This window comes from Haplochromis burtoni, unplaced genomic scaffold, assembly GCF_018398535.1.
Source record: "Haplochromis burtoni strain Fernald_Lab_line unplaced genomic scaffold, NCSU_Asbu1 Contig_1211, whole genome shotgun sequence".
Classification (NCBI taxonomy): Eukaryota; Metazoa; Chordata; class Actinopteri; order Cichliformes; family Cichlidae; genus Haplochromis; species Haplochromis burtoni.
Window position 1 is genome coordinate 1 of NW_024583572.1, and position 24,434 is coordinate 24,434.

General features: G+C 38.2%; 1 long non-coding RNA gene across 1 annotated transcript; it reads right to left on the reverse strand.

Moving 5' to 3' along the window:
• Nucleotides 1–4,616: 4,616 nt before the first annotated feature.
• LOC121813159 lies at nt 4,617–23,049 on the reverse strand. Its single transcript, XR_006053546.1, has 3 exons — nt 22,864–23,049; nt 5,898–6,057; nt 4,617–4,759 (listed from the first exon to the last, which is right to left on the reverse strand). It is a non-coding gene; the product is annotated as an uncharacterized LOC121813159 (long non-coding RNA).
• Nucleotides 23,050–24,434: the final 1,385 nt, after the last annotated feature.

Here is a 24,434-nt window from a genome sequence, read left to right on the forward strand (position 1 = left end):
CTCTGTTGCTTGTGAAGCTCGCACACAAGAATTTCACTCACATGTGCTGTACCAATGTACCTGCACATGTGATGTGACAATAAAAGTGATTTGATTTGATTTAATCAAAGTCCTTCATCAGCTAAATACTTCACTAAATGGTACTGACCTACATGATTACAGACCTCTGCATAAAGGTGAGTCAGGTCTTAGAAATAGTTCATCTTTAAATATCTGCAAATACCAGAGATCAGAATCATGAATGTGAAGGCAGGCTATTACAATAAACTAAACCTGAGGCAGATCAGATCAAACTGAACTTTTTTTCTCTTCATAAACAAAGGAAAATGTATAAAATAATAAAAGTGAATAAAAAAATAAAATAAAGGTTTGGGACTTCAACACTTAACCTGCCAAATGTTAAAGTGGATTTAAACTGTGGTGACTTTAGTGTGTGGAGTTCAAAACGAGGGTGTTCACACAATTAACTTTATAAAAACAAAGATAAGCTGCCAGAAGATCTGTCTGTGTGGAGCTGATTTGTACAGAATCTGACAAATCCTGCTTCTTTTCCACTGGTTGTTACTCTGTAAAGCAGGAACATCAAACTCATTAGGGTGACGTACAGCCCATTTTTATCCGAGGTGGTCCGAACCAGTGAAACTGTCCTGTCTGTCAGTGAAGTTTAACTACACATTTAGCTGAGATGATTTCATTTAGGAAAAAAATAAGTGTCATTTCAATAATATTCTTCAGTTTTCCTACATGTTAGAAAACAGCCTGCTGTAGTAAGTGGGAGACATTTATCAGAGCAACTCGTAAACCGTAAGAAACCAACATGGAAAATTATATAAAATGTTTTAATGGCTGATTGTACAGACTGAAATGAAAGCCCCTGTTCTGTTAGTTAATTTAGGGTAGTATGAATGGGTTTTATCAGCAAGAAAAACCTGGGAACTTCAGCTCTTTAGGTTTTTATTTTTTTATTTTTTACACTGACTTCAAATATAACATTTGTTTTAATGCATGTTTCTTTTCCCACAGAGTCCACTCTGAGATTGCCAGGAATATTCTGGATGAAGCGCAAGCATTTTTTTATGTATTTGTACTGATTTTTGTCCTCTGTTCTTTCCTGTGATTTCACTTTTCTTTACTGTAGTTTTATGGATTTTATCTTTGTTTTTGTTTGTTCTTTATTTGGAGGGGCGCCATTCTTTCATGTATTCAGCACAGGCCTGGAGCTGGTGATAAACAAGGGAGAAAACCACACACTCACAGATTATTTTATGATAATTTTACAGCTGAAACTAGAAAATAATTCCAGGCAACCTGCTTACATTATAAAGGTTAATTCATTTGTAATAAATCCAGTCATAAAGACGGTAACAGGATCCTGATTTTCTGCACAGTTTTTAGGGGTTTTTTTCCATAGTACCTACTGGGACAGGCCCAACGTGGCACGACTCTTTTTTTCCATTACAATCGAGTACAACCTAAAGCACATCTGGTTGTTATAGCAACGTAGGGAAGTGTCTTGTGATGTCATTTGTATGCAACATGGACGCCGAGATGATGGTATACCTGATTTAGGTGAAGGAGACGCTCTCATGATTTAGCCAATTGATGGCATGGAGTCTGTTGGACGGTCTCAGACCATTTGGAACCCTAAAAAAACCATGTCGTTAATGACTCTCCGGCCACCCTGCAGCCTCTTTGTTGTGTGCATCACTGTATGAAGAAGTGATTGCGTAGCCACAGTATCAACAGACTCCCTGCTCATCTCTGCTCTTTGCTCACATGCAAACATACACTAACTAAACTGGATCTAAATCCTCTTCTGTCCACAAAGGGAACAACAATTGCCAAGCCCAGAAATTTTCCACTCTTTCACATCTTCCACTTTCCTGTCTGTCTCATGCTGCCGTACATGCAGGTACCACAATGAGACGAGCCGTTTACGTTCAGAAAATGACCACACTAGTCAGTAGGAACTGCCAACTCACTCAAACTACTCTCTAATGACTGCACAGTTTTAATTTTGGTTTATTTTGGAGGGCCACACAGACTTTCCATGGCATGCTTCTCATGTTTGTTCAGCTCAACTGATGCAACGCAACAAGAACATGAACAGCAGGAAACCAGAAAGAGGAAGAAGATTCACACCTGACTAGGAACTGAAACCGCAATACTTAACCACATAGAGCTGTTTTCTGTTTTAGGTCTTTTTTTTTTGGTGGAAACATTTAATTACACTGTGTTTAAATATCTTAAATTACCCTGACACACAAGGAGAACCAACACTGAACCAAAGAAAAACTACACTGAGGTGAGAGAACACCCCGAGTCTCCAATTTGAGACAGATCCGTTAATAAATGTCTTCACTACTGGCTAGTTAAAATATGAAATAAATATATAAATTAATAATAATTCAAGTGTTGAAGTCCCATATTTGAAAATAAAAAACTCCAAAAGCAACTAGTGACCAGTGCTATATTTCACAGAAATGCAACATTAAACTAATGTTTTCATTTTTGAGACTGACTTTGAAAGCAGGGACATCGCTCAGGAGTAGTCTGAGGTTAAGCTGACTGATAAACTTAAATTCAGGCTAGGTTTAAATATACAAAGAGCCATTAAAGCTGCCACAGAGTAGCATTTTCATGTGTCACAAATCTTGCAGCATTCACTCTGGCTGTCAGCATGCTGACCGTCTGACCCCTGCTTGCCTGTAGCCATCATTGCATTACAGTTAGAATCTTGACTGCTGATCACGCCGTTATGTATTGGCCTCAGAAGACTTCGTACATGAAATGAGCAAGTAATCCACTTGTGAAAATATGCCCGTGTTTAATCTAACCCCAGACTCTGTTTCTAATTTCTGCTGATGTTTTTGCTTTTGTGGTATCATTTGTCATATTTGTTCGATCTAGCGTGAAAGCTGAATGAAAGAAGCGTTTACTAATTTTTGTGACTAAAAACTTCATGTTAAAAAAAAATATATACTATTATAGTTCTTCTGAACCATTTAACCATTTTTAAGAAGTACACACAGCCTATGTATATAAAGCAGCGCTGTGGTGGGGATAACAAGAGGTTTCAGATTGCTTGATATGAAACTGAGTTTTATTTTATTAATTTAACATTTTAGTGGATTTTAATTCCTCTAATTAATCCCTTTCAACATGTAAATTAATCAGAAGGTTTTTTTGTATGTAATTTGTATAGTATTTTTTCTCTCTCTTATTTTCTTTTCTAAATGTACTTGTATATTGTTCACATGTTGAGATAAATTACCAATCAAATCAATTGATTCACTTTATGTTCAGAAGGGCCGGTAAAAACGTCAGGGTTTTATTTTTAACACTGTTTCAGACGTTAATATTAAACATGCAGTCAGACTTTCATGTGTGTTTGTGAGGGAGGGCTGAAAGTGAGTGGATCGGCCTTTTAAAAAAAAAGCATACCTGAAGAAATATCTGATGTTAGAAACTCTTGTGTACTGTTTGTTTGTATATTTGTCTTTCTTGCTGCTGTTACACCCAAATTTCCCCTTGTGGGACAATTAAAGGATTATTCTATTCTAAGCTCAAATTTCACAGAAGTCATGACATCTATCCAAACTTTAGACTGTAAAAAGCAGGGGTGAGTTTTTATAATCGATTCATCGATTAAAATCGATTCTGGCTTGGATAACATAAAATCGATTCATTAAAATCCTGAATCGATTTTTTAATATAAATTTATTTTGCCCGAAATGCCAGAATCTCAGGTGAAAGATCACAAAATTTCAACAACCACCAAACAACTAAGACAGTAAATGAGAGCAGGTACACGGATTCTGCACATAGACGTAAACACACAGCGCGGACCCGCGGATCAGAATCAGTTAGATGTCGCCTTTCTCATGGTCGGGGCTGAAAGCCGACAGCTCACTGATTCTGATCTGTCGGCGGGTCCGCGCTTTGTGTTCACGCCCTTTTTGAGCCGATTCTAAAGCTGTTAGTTTGATCTCTCTCCAAACAATATTGACCGAACCAGCAGCAAAAGAAGATCCAAACGCTTCACATAAACATCGTCATGAATTCACTCTGACTTTTACTGTTTTACTTCCACCACGATGCACAGCTCTCTCTCTCTCTCTCTCTCTGTTTTCTTCATTATTCGCTTGCTTGTTACCCACAAGACTACTGTTGTTTACAGCGCTGTCGCCTGCTGTTTTTTTCCCTTTTACATTCTTCCGAAAAGAAAACCTCATTTCTGCTGTTCAATACTGAACAAATTTAAACTTTTTAAAATTATGCAAAATGCTTAGACGTGTCTCTAATAAAACCCCTGTAACGTCAGAGGTAATGTTCATATATTGATTAATGGTTTTCTTTCGTTTTTGATGTACTGCAGAATATTTTTATAAAATCCCAGAACAGGAAAATCACCTTCATGTTTTTCTGTGTTTTATCCTCAGCTACTTTGACACAAAGGCATCTACTGTGATGCTCACACCTTTGATAAAGTCTTGCGTGTGTCAGCTTCCTTTTTATTGATACAAAAATATGTAAATGTACTGATATGAATTATATTTCTGGCTGTCAAAATTTCCCAGATTTAAATCGAATCAAATCAAATCGAATTAAATCGAATCGTGGATCAAATCGATTTGGGACCTTGTGAATCGGAATTGAATCGATTCTAGAAATCAGTGACGATACCCAGCCCTAGTAAAAAGGTTTTTTTATGCTAGACTCACCCACGCTCTGATTCCACAGCAGGAACACCGTCAGGCTGTGGAGACAAAGAAAGACACCCAGGTTTCAGTGTAACTCCTGTGACACAGCTGATGATACTGAAATCCAACAAATCCAGGAATGTCAACGAGCAGGTTCAGTGAAGCTCAAGTGCAGAAACAGCAGTATTGAGTATTTAAACGAAAATTCAACCCATAATGAAGCATTAGAGGTAAAAACATAAAATGAAATAGCATTTTAATTATATAAAATCCTTCCAAAGTAAAACTTAAACTAGATTAAAAGTAAAAGTCAAAAGAGTGGACTCGTCTTTTCATTTTCAAGGAAAAACGGCCAAAAACGTGAATGTTAAACCTTCATAAAATATTTTCTTGGTGTTAAGTTGGGCTTTTTTAAAATTATTATTAAGAAAGGGAGTTTTAAGCGTAAATGAGAGAAAACTGAAGTATTGTCTGGATTTTTTCAGTTTTTAAAAATCATCCGTGATCCAGGGTTTCACCATGTGTTATTCATCTAAAAATGTTATCTCGACGTGTTTTTAACTTCAAACTTAAAGACGATGGAGTGAAAAGAGTTAGCGGAGAAGCGGCAGGAGTTAAAGCGGCTCCCTGTGAGCTGGTTATATGAGGAGAAGCTCGTTTATCTGCAGTTAATTCAGAGAAATTCTGTTTGTCTTGTTTGACTTCTTTAAAGTTGGCCAGTTACCGGAAGTAGCTTAAGCTAAAAGAAAACGGCTAACGCTGAACTACGTAGTTAGCCTCGATGACCCATCACACTCATTTTATGGCCCAGTCGTTGTCGGTTTCATTACTGACCTGATTAAACTGTTCATGCCGTTTCTTTATCCCTTCCAGATGCCCAAAATAAATTTTATATTTACTTATTACTTCTAGTTTTCCAGCTAGCTAGACACTCCTGGCTCACGTATCCCAGTAAACGGAAGCCAAGAGGCAGTCATTTCCGCTTTAAAAAGTTCAGTATAATAATAATGCACATACTATGAGAAATATTTTTTAAATATATCTCGGCTGTGTTTATGTGTGTTTACAATGTTATTTCAACCCCCAAATGTAAAAATCCACGTTTTTTAAGCCGTCTACGTCAAATTTCTGCTAAATTGTTGCGATTTGTGCTCCGAAACTCCAGATTAAGCAGATTTTCCAGCTGTAACGCACCTGTCACATATTCTGCAACTGCCTGACATCAGTGAAAACACCATGCGCACAGGCGGAACCTCATCATGCTGTCTTCTCTTTCTCCTCTTGCGCCTCCTCCAGCACTGGTGTTGCGGAGACTTCTGCAGCCGTGTCCATGTGTGGATGGTTCTCACTGAGCCTGCGTGAAGGGAGAAAAAACAGAAAAAAACTTCAGTAATTACACTTAAACAGAAAAACTGTTTAAATAAAGTTTATTTGAAAAGTCATGGATTGTGCAGGGAGACAAAATTTACTGCAACACCTCCTCCCGTTTAATCCTGCAGGTAGTTTCCTGCTGCTCACAATAAATAATCACAGTAAAAACAAAAACACTGTTTTAATGCAAGAATAGCTTCAATGTTTCTTTTTTTTGTCTCCACATATTTATTTACTGCATATATATATATATAGTCCAAAAAGATTTAGACTCTTTTTTCATCTTTTTTCACCTATCAAAATAAAAATAATGAACTCCTGAGGCGTAACATCCCGACGATTTGTCATGTCCCGCGGCGTTCCCGAGGAACGACCTTCCGCGTTCTAGGAGCCGGGTTACGGATGAAATCCAGTAGAATGACGGTCCCGCGATAATACACGTTGGGCACAGTGAGATCCTGAATGTAAACTTGTTTTTATGGTTTGAAAAAAACGTCTAACGGAAATTTTAAAATATATTTTTAAGACTCCCCAAGAGGGAAAGAGAAATTTCTACAAACTGTATTAAGGTATTGGATGTGGTCATAGAGATGTAATAGCTTTTTGTTCGACGCCGCTGTCTACTGTGCACATATCATTTCTGCCTGTGTTAGTGTGCTGCTTCTGCTGCCACAGCAGTATCTCAGTGGGGATAGACGTTGGCCTGGGGGACTTTTAATCACTTTTATTTATATCATATTGTGTTTCTCTTTTCAGCAGAATTTCAGCTAGTTTGGGAGTTGGTTAAGGAGGAACTATGTGGGAGCTGTATGATTTGGGGAAGTAAAGTTTGTCATTTTATCTGTAGTTTCTGTGGCTGTGCTTTGCTTTCAGGTCACTAATTATTGCAACAGTGATTTTTATTTGTACTTTATCTGAGCCCTGAGAAAAGAGAGGTCACCTCAGTTCAAATGAATGCCAGCATTAAAAAATCTAAATATTTCCAAAAAATTTATTTTTTAACATCCTTTTTTGTTTAAAAATTCATTTTCCTTTTTGCAACATTTTACTCATAGAATAAACATTAAAAATCATTTTATCTCAACACTGAGTCTCTGTGGTTTTTTGTGATTAAACCAGAACCACATGATCCCAACATAATGTTAATGATATCTGCACCATATAATATCAACCTGCTGGTGTTCCAGTTTAACTTGTTTTGGTGGTAACTGTTTATGTTTGTTTATATTGTCCGTGTATCCGTGCCAATGCGTCAGAGGTTGTGACAACACCTTTTCAGAAATAACAGTAAACAAAGGTTGCTGTGTCCAGGTCATGAAAATCTATATTTGTGTTAAGATCGTAAATCTAATTATTCCTCTGACTCCACTCGTACCACAAACCAACATTTTCCTCTTTGACACCACTGATCAACCATATAGATACACTTCTGCACACATCCTGTTTGCACAGCTAGTTGTTTAACACCACGCCCATATTAGCTGTGGCATCGCTTTGTAGAAAGCAGACAAATGCACCTTCAGCTTTTCTACAGAATAACTTAACCTGAGATCAAATTCTGATCTGTTTCAAGATCACAATAAAGTTTAGAACACCTGGAATTTGAGCAGCGTGTTGGATTTACTGTTAATGAAATCCAAACAGGTCAAACCATCATTAAGGAAACACGTTGGCTTTTAAAGCGCTCTGTAGTTGTTCAATGAAAGCAATACATGTGGGAAATAGGTATGGGAGGTTTCTGGAAGTCAGTATTTCAAACTGGTTACCTTCATTTTTTAATAATAAATGTATTAGCTGAAGGTTCAGGTGCCTCCCTCGGGTTCCATTTCACTGCATATACAATAAATGTTTCCATATTTCCTGTACATGCATTGCGACTGTCAGTTTCACTTGCTACCAAGTTAGGTGTAGGCTTGGTGGGAACTCGTTCTGCTGGATCTGCATCAGAGAACCATCCACTACGTGTTATTAATTTAATTTATTTTTGCCCCTCCTGTATTTAAAAGGGTTGGGCCAGCCTTTTGTTTAGAAATGCCCGTTTCTGATGCCAAATGCTTCCAACTATGGCAGGCCAAAACAAAAAAAAACTATCTACAGCTGAGGATCCCGGGGGAAAACCTGACACACCTTCGGCCTTCAGCCTATTGTTGAAGAATAAAGGTGGCCATACCAACTATTGACTTTCAAGCTTTTTAGAATTATACAAACTCTGTTTTTGCCTTAAATACTGGATTGCCTTAAATACTGTGCATTTTTGAACATGCTACAAAGAAAGCAAAAGTGCTTGAGACTTTTAAACAGTAATATTGGGTAATCAGGAAAGTGTGAATAGCTAGGTAAAAGACACAGGTACAGACAATGTGTGAAACTCAAAGCAAAACACTGGAGACAATCAAGTCCGAAAAAAATCCCACAAGCAATGAACAAAGCAAAAATGAAGACCATCATAAAGACACAGGTTAAAATAATAATCTGTATTCTGCTGAAACTCTTCAGTAGAACCAAAGACTGAAGAATGTAACGAAGCACCGAATTCACAGCAACATCAAAGGAAATAACAGGAACACCCCGACACCACTGTGGTAGCAATTATTTTGGCCTGAAACAGCTGTAAAGACATATGTGAACATGTAACCTGTTGATCAGGTTTTTACAGTCATCTGGTTTACAACTGTGATGTCTTTCACAAAGCTGAACAGTTTGTACTGATGAGGATGTGTATGGATGGCTGGCTGAAGAAGGAATCAGCCACAGTTGCGAACATGTGAACACTTAGCAGTTGTGTCGATCTTAAGTATGAACGTAACACCATTGTTTGACGTTAGTGAAGCGTGAGTGGTTTGATTTTTATCTTAGCAAGTCAAAAAACTTTCTCTCTCCATGTCAACATGTCAGGTGTTAACAGGTGTTGTTCAATGCTTGTTTGGGCGAGTTGTTGAACCGCTGCTGTCTTTGAGCCAAAAAGAAAACTACAGCTCGGAGAATGTGTTTGAAATTAAAGGCTTTTGTTAGTGTGAGAAAATTACTGGAATCTGGCACAGAAATTTCCCTCATCATCATTTCATTTCTTATTCTGTTCTTCAGCTCACTGGCTTTTATTGTTGGTCTTAGAGATTTCATTATTTCCTATTTTTATTCCACTCATGTGTATAATTTGAATCATTTCATTATGTTTACTCTGGGGTAATCTAGAACTTTGAGCCAGAATGAAGAGTGTTGTAGGAAGGCTTTGGTTTAAATGGACCAAACAGGATTTTTCTTCTATCATTTTTTGTTGGCAGCACTGGTGATTGGCACTGTTGCCTTTCTGTGTGGAGTTTGCATGTTCTCCTGTGTTTGTGTGGGTTCTCTCCGGGTACTCCGGCTTCTTCCCAAAGTCCAAACGCATGCAGTTAGTGGGGTTAGGTTATATTTCCCAAAGGTGCGAGTGCGAATGGTTGTCTCGTGTGTTAGCCCTCAGGCTGGCCTGTGGAAAATGTGCCCTGCATCTCGCCCTATGGTAGCTGGCATAGGCTCCAGACTGCTACAACCCTGATAAGGATAAGCGGAAGAGGATGGATGCATTTTCCTTTGATTTTTCTTTTTTTTTACAATTTGTTTTTTGTTTTTTTTGGTCATTTTTATTTATATTGGTATTTCTGAGCCAGGAGAGGGCCATAAACCTGGCCCTGACAAGAGATGTGTGTTTCTAAGTATAACAGCTCGAGCATTTACGTGGATCACATTTCATTTAAGCAAATAAACAAGAGACTGGGTCAGAAAAGTGCAGCAACATGTGGGTGTGTGTGTGTTTGCACAGCTGTCTGCTTCAGTGGCCCACTCTTTTGTGTTGTTGCTCCTGTTGTGTTGAGCTAATTGGATTAGTGTTTAAATTAAAGGATTTATTTCCTCAGTCTGACTGGAATCTGTCCCAAACTTCTCCAGATGTTAACACACACTAACTGTGTGTGCAATATAAATTAAAAAAAAATCAGAAAAAAGCAAAGTCTGTTAAAGCACTCATGAATGTAACATTTAAAAATGTCAATGTGATGGAGAGCAGAAACTGAACTGTGTATGAAGATTTATGTGGGACGTTGGGGGAAATCTTATTCTAAGGTCACAAATGACGTGTTACTGTAAAGGATGAAAAGGATGATGCAAGCATGAGCTGAGCATGACAACATGGTTTTTCCTCCCTTTGGTTGCTTAAAGGTCTAAAGTTTCTTAGGAGAGTTTTTGCTGAGGTCAGCTGGAGATGAGAGATGAAGCAGATTTACCACACTATGTCCATCTTTTATACAGTATGTAAAGTCTACAAGGTGCAGACGGAGAGTGGATGTATGGAAGCCCGTTTCCGCCACTAAAAAAAAAAAAAAAAGCTAGTATCCATAACTCGAAATTTCCAGTTATTTTCTCGAAATTTCCAGTTATTTTCTCGAAATTTCGAGTTATTATCTCGAAATTTCGAGAAATATAACTCGAAATTTCGAGTTAGCTCTGCCAATCAAAAATATACGCGAATGAGGTCGCTTTCTTGTTACCCGGAAGCATATGGCGCAGGACCGCGCACTCAAAAAACGGATCCCAACAAATTAAAGTATGTTTGCTGATAGTAACACCATGTGATTCAGCTAATAACACAGGGATTTCATCATTTGTGAAGCCAGGCTGAAAACACTCAGCAATCTGTGCATTCACGACTGGATGTGAATTTAAATTTACCCTTTTTAATTTTTCATATTTATTTCCTATCTTATTCATAGCCTTTCCTTTTTTGTTTTCTTTAGGTCACGAGCAGTTGTCCAAGCATTTCACTACATATCGTACTGTGTATGACTGTGTACGTGACAAATAAAAATTTGAATTTGAATTTGAATTTAATACCGGTAGCTTAGCTGTAGCATTTGTAGCTGAGGGCTTCAGCTTCCGGGTAACATGGAAATGACGTCATTCACGTAGATTACTGATTGGCAGCGCTAACTCGAAATTTCGAGTTGCTTTTCTCAAAATTTTGAGTTAATATGTTGAAATTTCGAGAAAATAACTCAAAATTTCGAGAAAATAACTCGAAATTTCGAGATAATAACTTGAAATGCGATCACATTTCTCTCTGTTCATCAGGGACTCTCATGTTAACTTTTATTGAGTGGGGAAAAGTTAGCGCTTATCCTCTAGCTTCACTGTGCTAATGTGTTTACATTATTAGTTTTTTGTCTTCATTTATACCTGAAATGATAGCAGAGCTGTACATGATTCTTATTTTGAAACTAGCGAGCTAACTCCCTGCTAACTTCTAACTCCATGAAACTTTATAAATCCTGTTATCATGGATGTTATTGTTGTTAAACCTCTTATTGTTGGTATACACTGATCATTTTATTAAAGATGACAGATTTTAGAGCGTTTTACTCTCAGGCGAAGTGTTTGTTTGACTTTGGGAACTAAAGAGGAGTTTGTATCAGCTAGCATTATAAGACGTAATAGGCAGATAATCATCTATAAACTCAATTTTAGAGTTTATCTTTAATGTCAGATCAAGTGTGGCCTGTGTGTTGCAATAGCAAGAAAACACAAAGTATGAGGTAGCGAATACATCAGAGTGGTGCTTAACAGACATTTGATGTGTGTACAGCATGGATGGATTTCCCCACAGGACTGACTCACAGATTCAAACCTAAACATAACAACATCAATTATTTATACCTCTCATTATGTCTGAGCACTCCTGCAGCACTATATGAATGAGAAGACCTATAAAATGGAACGATCGTGGCTCAAGAGTTGTAATTGGAAGGTTGCCGCTTCGAGCCCTAGCTTGGACAGTCTCAGTCGTTGTGTCCTTGGGCATGACACTTCACCTGTTGCCTACTGGTGGTGGTCAGAGGGCCCGGTGGCGCCAGTGTCCGGCAGCCTCGCCTCTGTCAGTGCGCCCCAGGGTGGCTGTGGCTACAATGTAGCTGCCATCACCAGTGTGTGAATGTGTTGATGACTGGATGTGTAAAGCGCCTTGGGGTCCTTAGGGACTAGTAAAGCGCTATACAAACCCATATGGAAAAGATATATACAAGTTTGTATCTGTCTTGTGTGAAACTTGTATGAAAAGCATATGAGAGTAAAAACAGATATAAGATCCCTTGAAAATTTATATAATGAAACTTGTATGTTTTGGATACTTACTAAAACAATGTATGAAAGTAATGAGAAAGTGGCCACTTTCATGAATAATCACATATAAGTTTTTACTATTTCTTTTCCATATGGGAATACAGGCCATTTAAAATGTTACTTAAATAACATGACATTTATTTAAATCAGGTCATGTCCTGCAGATAATTCAATAATAACATGTCTTGTTCACGTTCTCACAATTTGGCTTCCTGTCTTCATTTAAACTGTAGCCACAGTGACCAAATATGTAATACCAACACACTCACTACTTTGTCTTTTTTTGTGCACTTGCCAAATAACAGTTCCCCCAGAACTCAGAACAAAAAGGTTTTATTTGCATGCAGTCAGTTCCTGTTTGGTAGTCTAGCAACTGCCAATGGCTCTCTGCACCAGTATTCACACAGCTGTCTCTTTTTAAAATGTTCAAGTAATTAAAAATAAATAAATAACCTGGGTTACGAAAACAGAAGTAAAAGCATGCTTTTTGCTGCTGTAGCAAGTTAAAGGGGAGCTGATGATGAATTGCAGTTAAAGGCTGGGGTTTTTTTTCACTGAATTTCTGCAAAAATTCTTAGAAATGTCACTTCAAAGTGACGCATTTATGCTGATGCAAAGTCTGAAAGGATGCATTCCCAAGACAAGAAAAAAGTGCACACATTTGCACTGAATGATCACCAGCCGGCTGTCTTTTTGTATGGTGTGTTTTATTTGTGGAAAACTCAAAGTGGCTCTCTAAAATCGGCTTCTCGCTTGAGGAGCTAATTGAGCATCAGTGATGAGACCACAGCGTGTCTTATTAACACCAAACACAAATGAACAAATCAAAAAACAGCATAAACGGTTGCATTTGCATGCTTTGTTGCAAAAACACAAATGTTTTCTTTTTGTTTATTTAAGTTGGTCTGAGACTTTCTGTTGTGGTCTATGGTAAGATAGTCTGCATTAGGTTGTAATTCTTTTATGACTGACTCGGTGCCTACCCCAACAAAAACACACACACACACACACACACACACACACACACACACACACTTTGCTCTTTATGAGTAATAACCATCTAAAGACGGAGACGTGATGTAAAACCACAGCACAAGTGTGTGTGCACTGCTGTAAGAGGAAAGGAGGCTTTTGCATCAGACAAGCATTGTAGAACACACCCTTGTAAAAAAAAAAGAAAAAGAAAAAAAAGCCATGCACACTAACAGGCTTCACAAGAAAGGAAACAAATGTTTTTGTGTAAAAGTTGCAAAACAGTTCAAAGAAACTGAGTCAGTAAAACATTGAGAGGACAACACGTACACCTCTGTAATTTTGGTTATTTGGAGCAATTTTATTGAAATGGATTTATCAGAGCCAAAAACAGACACAACATGTTGTGATTTCTTTTGCTCTGGAGTCATCCCGTACTCTGAGGAATATCAGATTCATGATGCTGGGAACAATCTACGGGCTGCTGTGCAGCCTGTATAACAGAGCTGCTGATGGACATGCTCAGACATGCTTTGGACAGCTGAACAGTTACAATGTACAGAGTGAAAACAGTTGAGCTGAGAGTTCATTCTCAACAGTAAACATGTCTGAGTGTGAGTGATAGCAACAGTGAAAGGAACATTTAATTTAAAGCAAAGTCACTTTTATAGTGTCACTGAAAGTGATGTGAGGAAAACAGAGGGATATTTTTTTTATTCCAGTTAATCTGAAACAGGAAACCCATTTTAGACCATGAACTCACCAGCAAATTGTTTACTGAGGTCAAGGCCGAGCGTTGCTTCCCTACAGACCTCTGCAAGACAGGAAGTCTGGCCTTGCTTCAGTTTGACTAATGTTACCTAATGCTAACTTGTCTTTTGATGTGACTGAATTGCTCTTTCATCAGATATAACGCTGTCTGAAAGTGAAAAAGTGAAGTGTCAAAGTACAAGCTGTTAATGTGTGAGAGGATTTGTGGTTGAACAAGGTGTTACAGAGTTACAGTCATTTAAAATATAACTCTCAGTGAGATGACCCAAAGTCTGAGATGAAGACGTGTAAACTCATACTTTAGGTTCAACGTGAACATTCACATAGTTACATCATAGCAACGGTGATAGAAGCAGGAAATAAGAACAAGGCTTTTATCGTGATTATAGTATGATCTACAGTGCATCGTGAGCAGAGGTGGGTAGTAACGAGTTACATTTAATCCGTTACATTTTCTTGAGTAAGTTTTTCAAAAAAATTTACTTTTAAAGTACCTTTTTTGCATGATACTTTTTACTTTTACTTGAGTACATTTGTGAAGAAGAAACGGTACTTTTACTCTGCTACATTTGCAAAATTTGACTCGTTACTTTTTTGTTGAGTTTGTATGCACCTTGTCACTCGCCCTATGGTAGCTGGGATAGGTTCCACCCCCTCTGCAATCCTGATAGGAGGAAGAGGATGGGTCGTAACAAACGAATGAGCTAGTAGCTATGAGACAGTCGTTTGCCATGTAGCAACATGCCCAGCACTCTGTTCTGATCAAGCTTTTCTTTAATCACATTTTAAAACTAGCACGGGTGCCTTTCCTGTCACAGCCCCAAGCGAAATAGAGTCTCCTCTTGGGACTGAACCAAGAAGCATTCATAATTTTTGACAACTGCACTTTACAGCCAGAGACAAATTTTTAAACAAGAGTAAAAAAACTAAAAACAAACAAAAACAACACACTTCAATGGCTGCCATCTTTGCCACAGAGCCAAGATCTGACATTGAGGTCAGAGGATTATTGAATACATTAGAGTAGGGCTGGGCGATATGACCCAAAATTCATATCTCGATATTTTTTAGCTGGGTGGCGATATAAGATATATATCTCGATATTTTTTTAAAGCCATAAGTTAGAACAAAAAGAGAGTTCTTAGTCACACTGTGTCCCAGATGTCACACAGGCATTTTTATTTACATACAGCATAGATTTACATGAAGAAATTACTCAAAAATAAATTATCAGCATTTATTAAATAATCATGGTCCATAAATAAAAGAAAACAATGTTGTTTTTGTGCATAACAAAAAGCTCATAATTGTGCAGTCAAAATGTAAACTAACAGACGCTGAGCATAATAACAAAGACAGATTTCACAGCTGCTCTGTTCCCAACTTCTACTGCGTGACTGACAGCCGTGAGTTTGAAATCCGCTTTGTAACCATGTCTCTTAACAGGTGCCATTTATGGTCCTTATACACACACAATACGGTAATATTACGTCGAAGCACAGTACGTATTACTCCGCGAGGCTCCAGACTACGGTAGCCGTAATGCTCCGACAATTCATCAAGCGCTGCAGCTCCGTAGCTTACCAAAGTCGTAAAACATTTTTTGACAGATTGCTGAGCGCCGTGTACCACCTGAAATCGGTTCGTGGTCAGTAAGCACAACCAGAATTCATACATTAGGCGCGCTGTCAACTTTTGAGAAAATGAAAGGATTTTAGGCCGTGCAGCCCCTGTGGGCTGCATGTCATTAGCATGGTTAGCTCGTTAGCGCGGTTAGCTCGCTAACACGTTGACGCCGTCCAGCCCCACAACTCGCTAATGGAGATTTGCCGTGTCCTTCTGGTCGCTGCCTGTAGTTGAAGCTATGGGGGAGGGGGAGTTGTATTCAGTGAAGGAGAAGCGAGGCCGAGTAACGTTGCGTAGAGACAAAAGTGAACGAAAGAGAGGCAAACTTGTGGCTCCACAAGTATAATTATAACGTAACATAGACTATATCGATATAAAGGATATTGTCACATCAGGGACGTGCAGGGGGGGGTGGGGGGTGGGGGGGGAACTAGAGGGGCTAATTCCTGCCTACCCTTTTGTTGAGGCAACTTTAAAAAAAAATATATATATATATTTTAATGTGTGTGTGTGTGCGGAGTCCTGTCATTTTTCAAACTTAGCTTCATTTGCGGATTCTCTCTCCAATCTTACAGTCGATCTCACTTGCATACAGTAGCTGTCACATACGTGATCATTTTTCATTTTTAACTCTGCAGGATGTCGAGACAGAATGAGACCAAAGTGGCCGAAAGCAACAGAAGCTGGTGTGAGAACAGATGAGACCTGATACCGACGATCCTGTCATACAAAAATGACCATAAGTTTTCAAACACTGCTTTAGACTCTACGACACAATTTAATTAATAATCCCAAAGAAAATGCAGGATCTGCAGGAGAGTTGTTGGACGCGTTATCAGATAATTGCTGTGTTTTTGCTGCTCTTACAGTTTTCAGATACTATAAAGGGGTTTTTAACTTCAATTGGGTGAGTCATACCACATCCTACTGAAAAATATCCCAAGAATGCATTGTGGGTAAACTGCCATGACTCATTTCATCATAGGGGATAAATAGCTATTCCAAACAAGTCCGAGCAAAGCAAAAGAAAGCAAAAAGCAACCTTTACTTTGTGAAAGGTAACATACCAACTCAGTATCTTTGCAGTCTGAAATATTGAAAATTGACGATCTAGTGAAATTCCAAACAGCACAAATTCTATTCAAAGCAAAAAATAAAGAACTGCCAGGTAATATTCAGAGTATGTTTCTGTTCATGGAGTGAAACTGTGGAACAGTCTGAATATGGAATTAAAGCAATGTCCAAACATAAAACAGTTCAAAAAGGGTTATAAAAATATGATCTTCCCGAACTATAAAGGCATGGAGAATATTGAAATTAAGTGAATGTCTCTATTTAAAAAAAATAAAATTCATGATGTGATATTATAGTCTATAGTATATCAGAAATCTGTTCACTTTTTTTTATTACAAATTATATCAGTAAGGAAGCTGACTAAATATTAGCTGATAATTTATGGCAAAGGGGTGAAATTAAATAAGTGTTTACTTCTTCACACTCCCTTTCAACATGTAAGTTAATCAGAACGGCAGGTATATTGAAATGTATTGATTTTTTTAGTATAGTATTTTTTTCTCTTATTTTCTTTTCTAAATTTACCTGTATATTGTTTACATGTTTGAAAAAAATTACCAATCAATCAATCAAACTTGGAGAGAGTGTAAAAGAGATTTGGGTACAGTTTTAAAGAAATGTTTTTCGCCCCTAAATTTTCATATGGATATCTGAAACTGAGACCCTTAGCCCCCTTGCTAGCTACCTCTCCCACATTGTAAGAGACCTTGGGGTACTCTTGGATAGCTCCTTCAAATTAGAGAAACAAGTTTCTACTGTGGTTAAATCCAGCTTCTATCAGCTATGTCAAATTTCTAAAGCTAAACCTTTTCTTTCCCCCAAGGACCTTGAAAAGCAGATTGCATGCATTCATTACCTCTAGACTGGACTATTGTAACTCTCTTTATTTAGGCCTCCCTCACTCCTCTCTCTACCGTTTGCAATTAGTACAGAACGCTGCTTCACGCCTTTTATCAGGTGTTAGAATGCATGATCATATGACTCCGGTTTTAGCTAACTTACACTGGCTTCCTGTGAAATTTCGCATTGATTTTAAAATTCTTTTACTCATAAAATCTTTAACAATAACATGCCTAGCTATTTAACAGAACTTCTGCATTTGTATAATCCTAAAAAAGCACTAAGATCTTCAAACTAGATGCTCTGAATGCAACCTAAGTCTAAACTGAAAACCAGAGGTGATCGTGCCTTTGCTATTGCAGCACCTAAACTGTGGAACAATCTCCCTACTGCCATTCACACTTCTGAGTCTATTCAGTCTTTTAAATCTCGCTTAAAGACTCATCTTTTTTCCCTGGCTCTGACTTAAGACAGTTTGACTATCATTTTGTGGCTTCTAAGATTGTCTTGTCTTGTGTTCCTGTTTGGTAAATGTGTCTTATTTTATTTATTTCCTAATTTGTGAAGCGCTTTGATCGACATTGTTGTTTTTAAATGTGCTATCCCATATGGAAAAGAAATAGTAAAAACATATATGATTTACTCATGAAAGTGGCCACTTTCTCATTACTTTCATTTTTTTTTTAGCAAGTATACAAAACATACAAGTTTCATTATATAATTTTTCAAGGGATCTTATATCTGTTTTCACTCTTGTATTCTTTTCATACAAGTTTCATACAAGACAGATACAAACTTTATAAGATTTATATATATCTTTTCCATATGGGTTATAAATACATTTTTGATTTGATTTGATATCTGCCGTGAGGACAAATCTGGACCAGGCTTGTGTCATCAAAGGGCCTGTAACTCTGAAAGTACTCACAGTATGAAGACAAACGTCAGACTGGCTTCACGAGATGTGCTGAAGTTTTTGTAAGAAAAGAAATCAGCTGATTGTGACGGGGTCAGGGGGGAGCACTGTTGCTCTTACAACTTAGTACATCGAGCAGCAAAAACCCCCCACTTAAATTCTAGTTATTTATTTTAATACTGAGTGTGTAATCAAATCTGCTGACATTTCCCATGATATAATGCCAGAAAACACTCAAAAACACGATGATGTGACTCCAGACCTTTTAAAATGTGGGAATCTTTAGTCCAATAGATGCTGAGAGCAGTGAGAGCCTAAAGTGATTTTTTTTGCAGCCGTCTACTCTAACGTCTCTCTGAGGGTTAGAACTCATACTCCAAAAAATGGATATGGGGTGGATCATTATCAGCCTTATGAGCCCATGAAAAACAATCTCATATTCTCGTACTTTATTTTTTTCATTCATTTCTTAATCTTCGACTCTGACTTCACCGTATGCAAGCCAAACGAGGCTGCCGTCCCATGTTTAATCAAACTTTCAAGCATAACACTACAACACTAGTAGTGTAGCCTGTGGTAGTTACAGGTAGTCTGTGTCACTGTGAGCAGTGCCATTCAGGTTAAAGCACAACAACATTGCTCATTACATACATGTTCAATCCAGGGATAATACAGTTCACAGTTTGCAGTTCATGTTGTGGGTTTTGTAAGGCTTAAAAACACATACTAAACATATTCCAGCAGCACAGAATACATATTGCACTTATAACAAGCTATAAATAAAATACCTGAAAACGTTGAGCACATACAGTGGAATAATAGAGCCAGATGAAGAGGCACTAACAGAAAAATAAGATAGAGGGAGGACAGGAATCAAATCACATTAATGCTCCAAAGGAATTAATTCTGAAATCAAAACAGGCATCGACAAACACCAAAACTGAATCCTCAAACACCAGACTACCTATGAACATGCTGCTAACTAACCCTTAGTCTGATATATGAAGCAGAAAGTTTCAGCTAAACCATCAGTCCTGCTCCTCTTCTCTCAATGTTTGACACTCTGAGTCTGAACCAAAGACCTACGGCCCAAACTAAACAACTAAACAAAGAGGATGTCCTTGCTTTACTGACTGCGTCTCTTTTGCATTTTGACAGCTCTCAGAGATAAAAATGTGAAGTGACAACAGACATTTACCCTTATTCTCTCCCTCCTCGTCTTCAGACTTTCTTTTGCAAAGTGATGAATAGAAACAGACAGTCGAATTGACCACTTTGTATAACTTCACACAGGAAGCGAAAACGAAATCAACGAGAGCGCAGCGGGAGGTCATATTAACGTTTCCTCCCCAAAGAGCAAAAACAAAGAACAGCTGGCTCACAGCTGGGTAAAACACAACGGTGTTTAATAACTGGACGCTCTTATGACCAATGTTCCCTCTAAGCTGCGCGCATGCGCGCATGCGCACTACTGGCACGGTCTTTGGGCAGAAAAAATCTGCGTTGCGCACAAAAAAAATTAACTTGAATTGAAATTAAAATAAATAGTTAACAAGGCTCAAGGTTCTTTATTTGTCACATGCATAGTTATACAAGTATAACACACAGTGAAATGTAACCTGACACGCTTCATCGCGAGCCGTGTTTTTGTTTTTTCCTCTCTCTTCTCTCTTGTGCTTTGCGCTGGACAGAGGGGGGAGGGGCGGTAGTTACACTCGCAGTAGCACAGGAACAAAGCAGGAGGGAGAGAGACAGAGAAAGAGAGCCAGGGACAACAACGTCACATTAGAAAGGTATAGTAATCGTCCACAACTATTTTCAGTTGCGGATGATACAGGATTCAGAAAGTTTATTCATGCAGGCCCATATGACAGAGAATGTGCATCTTCTTTTTGTTTTCATATTTTCATTTATATTTAATTGTGTTGTGGTTTGCAGCATTTTGTGTTGTTTCATTTAAAAAAAAAGCTGAAAATTTAAATAGTTAAAAGTTGAACTGTGACTAGTTGGTTTTCGTTTTATATGATTTATTTATTACATTTTATGTGGAGTGAATAAATAAAAGTATATTTACGGTGGCCCCTAGAGACAAAGCACGTACAAACTTCACAATACGTACAAACCCTGAAGCACGTACAAACTCCAAAACACATAAAAACTCAGAAGCACGTAAAAACTCCAAAACACGAAGAAAACACAACAGAAGTGCTCCAGAATGCTAGGCCCAGCATTGAGCTTTTGTTACCTGCACTGTTCCAAAAAATAGAAATGTCAAATTATTTTACAGTGTATTTTACAGTTGTGTACTGTTTTTCTAGAATATCATTACATTTACATAAGTAGACTATGATATGACACGTCAAATGTAAAATAACATAACATCACTGTAAATGTAATAAAACACAATTTACTTGTTTTTTAAAAAAAATTTTTTGTACATATGCATATTTAGATTGTAAAAATACATTCACAAATGTATCATGATTTCACAAATATCTGTCCGTTATTTGAAAGATTGAACTGTTGAATTCAAATGTAATGCTATGGAAAAGTATATAACATGGTCCCTATAAGCTTGTGTTTCATCACATAAGTATTATTATCATCACTAGTTAGAGCGATCGTGGCTCAAGAGTTGGCAGTTCGCCTTGTGATCAGAAGGTTGTCGGTCCGAGTCCCGGCTCAGACACTCTCCCTCGCTGTGTCCGTGGTCAAGACTCTTCACCTACCGCCTGCTAGTGATGGCCGATGGTGCGATATGGCAGCCTCGCCTCTGTCCCAGGGCATGCAATCAATTATTATTTAAACCAACTGTTAACTGTATATTTCTGTACACTTACGTATTATGATTCATATTTCCACATTCAGTGACCTGGTTTATAGGTAATTTCATTGTTTGATCACGTTAAAATGTTCCTAATTTAATGTCTAAAAGCACTTGGAAAAGGCAGAATCCCATGTCAAATTAGAGCAACAAACTCTATTTTCATTACTGAAAATAACTGTATTTTTATAGGACAGTTATTTTCTGTTATTTTGCGGTCGTATTTTGGCGCCCCAGCTGCCGGAATATTACCGTTTTTTTTAGATGTTTTTTTTTTACCTATTTACAGATGATTTCATTGTTTAATGACATTAACATGTTCCTAATTTAATGTTTAGCGGCACTTGAAAAAGGCGGGATCCCATGTCAAATTAGCGCAACTAATTGTATTTTCATTACTGGAAATAACCGTATTTTTATGCGGGAGTTATTTTCTGTAATTATACGGTCGTATTTTGGCTTCAGCTGCCGGAATATTACCATTTTTCAAGATGCTTTTTCTAACAGTGTAGAGGCTACACAAGCCAGCAAGTACCAACGACTTGCTGGCTTGTGTATGGTGTATTAACAGGTAAATGAACATTTTTTTAAATTATTTGAATATATATGGTGCTTGTGTATAAATACACAAACAATACATATATGCTTTCAATTGTGTAATTTAAGTGATCTAGGTAGCTCTGTTTTGAAGTTCAGTTAACGCTAGAAATGTGTTTTGGAGTTTGTACATGCTTTGGAGTTTGTACATGCTTTGTCTCTAGGGGCCACTGTATATATTTATATATAAACATATCAATAAAACCACTTTTTTTTATACATTAGTAATTCCTTTTGTGCATAATGTCATATTATTGTTAATAATAAATTAATTAAAGCAAAAAACAACCTGAAGAGTCGGTCGGAGCCGCAAGAGCCAGCTCTCTAAAAAGATCCGGAAATCCCATCACTACAAGAGACCGCTCAGAGAGTTTGTGCGTTCGCTCAGACACATAAAAAAATAGAGTGAACAGTGCTTATGACTCTCAGACTGAAACATGAAAACAGGTCCGTTTCACAGTTTCCAACACAATTATAATAAGTATGAATCATGTCGTCTTTGATTTACTTTCCAGGTATAAAAAAACAAACAAACCTCCAAGTCATTTTCGCCCGAAGTGACAGACTTGCTGATTTTGTCCATGACATCAGCAGCAGAAACTGTGACCAGTTTTTGCCGGTTTCACCAAATGTCATTAGCGCTGCAGTTTTGCTTTTGGGGCTTGGCTTAATGAGAACAGAGTTGAGCGAAAGGGTGAAATGAAATCTGGGGGACGGGGCTGATGCAATAAGAATTGGCTGCGATATCTTCCAAACTTGCACAATTTAAGCAAGATTTGCGCTCTCCTGCCAACTCCTACCCCACACTAAGTATACTGAGCTGGAACTCATTGTTATTAATAAATCTGCTCTACATTTTAAAGGGAACACGGACAGTTTATTAAGGGTGTATGAATAGTTTTCGATGTCTGTCAGCTAGACCGATTATTGCGCAAACCGTGAAATAAAAACGACACATCATGTCCGTGTAGGATCTGGGTCGTTCCCGATGAGGATAGCCTATTGTGAAATGTGAAGCTCACCTTGAGAGCCTGGAGCTGGATCTGAGGACTCCCGCGGACCCTGTCACCTCAACACAAGAATAAAGCGTTGCCCCACTGTCTTCTCCACACGTGACATCTGCCCCACTGACGTCTGACAGATCCTCATTTTTACAGAGTGCTTCTGCTGACAAGGCGGCGCTCTGAAGAATGAAACTTTGTGACAGCAGAGAGCGGAGGAGGAGTGGTGGGAGTGACTCGTCCAGCCTCCAGTGACACCGGAAAGAATAAATATTTAAATATTCAATCGCGCTTGTCATTTATTCATGGACAACACGAATTTAAAGCTGAATTTTTGTCTTCATCTACCGGACAAACAGAGCAACTACAAACGGTCTTCACAGAGAACCAGAATGCTCATGTCTGAGAAGAGAAGCGCATTTCCCGTCTAAAGAGTTCAACATCATTAAACTGATCATATTAACATTTAAATCATTCTTATGCATCTAAAAGCCTTCCATACAACACCCCAAAATATAAAAAAGGTCCTTTATTTTCAACTAATCCATCCTCTGAGTGAAACAGCAGCTGTGTGTTGTCTTCGTGTTTGTGCTTTTCCTCCAGTCGTATTCAGAGCATTAAAACATGAAATAACCCAAAGTAATACATGACGAACAACATAAATGGCAAGAAAAAAACAGTGGCCTTCATTTCTTCTAGGTCTTATATGGTGGATCAATATAGCTGCTGAGCTGGACAAAAAATCCCAGCATGTACAGCCATCACTACAGAGGAAGCAGCTGGCAGCAAAGCAGACACCAGAGACCATGGAAGGTCAGTGACAACTGAGAAACACAGGGTGGGTGCCCTGGATTTATCCCTGTGAGGTCTGAGCCAACATCAGTGATGACCTTTGTACTCTAAACCCATCACCCTGACTCCATGCTCTCCTGCATTTTGGAGATCAAGGGACAAAAGAAATTCAGTAAAAGTATAATTCTAACTGCAGAAACCCAATTTTCATATTCTCTATAATATGGCCTTTCATTGTAAGAATTCACTGCGGTGAGAGCGTGAGATCTCAGAGAGTTAAATAGCCTTCAAGAGTGAAGGACATTACTGTCATATAACATGGTGATAAACTAGCTCCATCCAATCTCTTTCTTTGAAGTCTTTCAGTGGCACTGGCCCTGACAGTGGTTAAAACCTCACAATTTCCAGTGAATGTACACTCACTGGACACTTTATTAGGTTCACATTCTAGGCACTGGGACAAGAACTGTTTTTATTTTTGGTGGCTGAGGTTCAAGAAACTGCTGGAAGCATTCCTCAGGGACGTTATTGGTTCATGTCATTATGATAGCATCACACAGCTCCTTCCTGTCTGTGGGGCCCATGTGCTTCTCATGAAGAAATTCACAAATTGGACACCACACGTGAAGCGATCTTCAGCAACAGCACTGTGGCCTTCACATGATGCTCAGGTGGGGCTCAGGAGCTCAGAGAGTGCCATGACAGCACCCCTTAGCTCTATTACAGCAGCAGTAGCCTCATTTTTCAATACTAAACAGGATAGATGAGCTTCATGCTGTTTACATGCTATTGCACCAAAT